A 623-nucleotide genomic window follows, 5' to 3' on the forward strand; every position below is an offset into this window, starting at 1 on the left:
GTCCATATCGTGTCAAACACTAGGAAGCAGAGATTGATGACTTCCAGTCCTTTTTGTGCATTCCAGGACCCCAATCTGTGGAATGGTGTCACCCAAGTTCAGGTGTCTTCCACCCTCAATTAATTTAATCAAAATAAGTCTCCATAGAAAATCCAAAAGCTCATTTCCTAGGTGACTCTACATCATGTCAAACTTACAATCTGTATAAACTATCATGCCTTATTTTTAATTATCATAAAAATGACACTTTTAGGGACATAATTGGGCAAGCTTCAAATTTATGCTACATAATGATTTACTGATGTATCGATTTCAGTCAAGAGGAACAATGTTACATTGTTAAGTTGTATAAGTGAAAACATTTCCTTTGAGACAACAGCAGTCTCTTTTTTATTTTTAATAATTTATTTTTATATCAGGGTCTGTTCCCACTATAAACAAATGCCAAGCTGGATTTTTGTGAATTCTGGGGAATTGAACCTGTACTGGAAGCCTTTGCCAGCAAATACCTTTAACTCTTAAGCCATCTCCCCAGACCTAAACTTTGTTCTGCTAAGAATATAATCTTTTTTAATTTAATTTTTATTAGCATTTTCCATAATTATAAAAAAATATCCCATGGT

Source organism: Jaculus jaculus, chromosome 19 (genome assembly GCF_020740685.1).
Source record: "Jaculus jaculus isolate mJacJac1 chromosome 19, mJacJac1.mat.Y.cur, whole genome shotgun sequence".
Classification (NCBI taxonomy): domain Eukaryota; kingdom Metazoa; phylum Chordata; class Mammalia; order Rodentia; family Dipodidae; genus Jaculus; species Jaculus jaculus.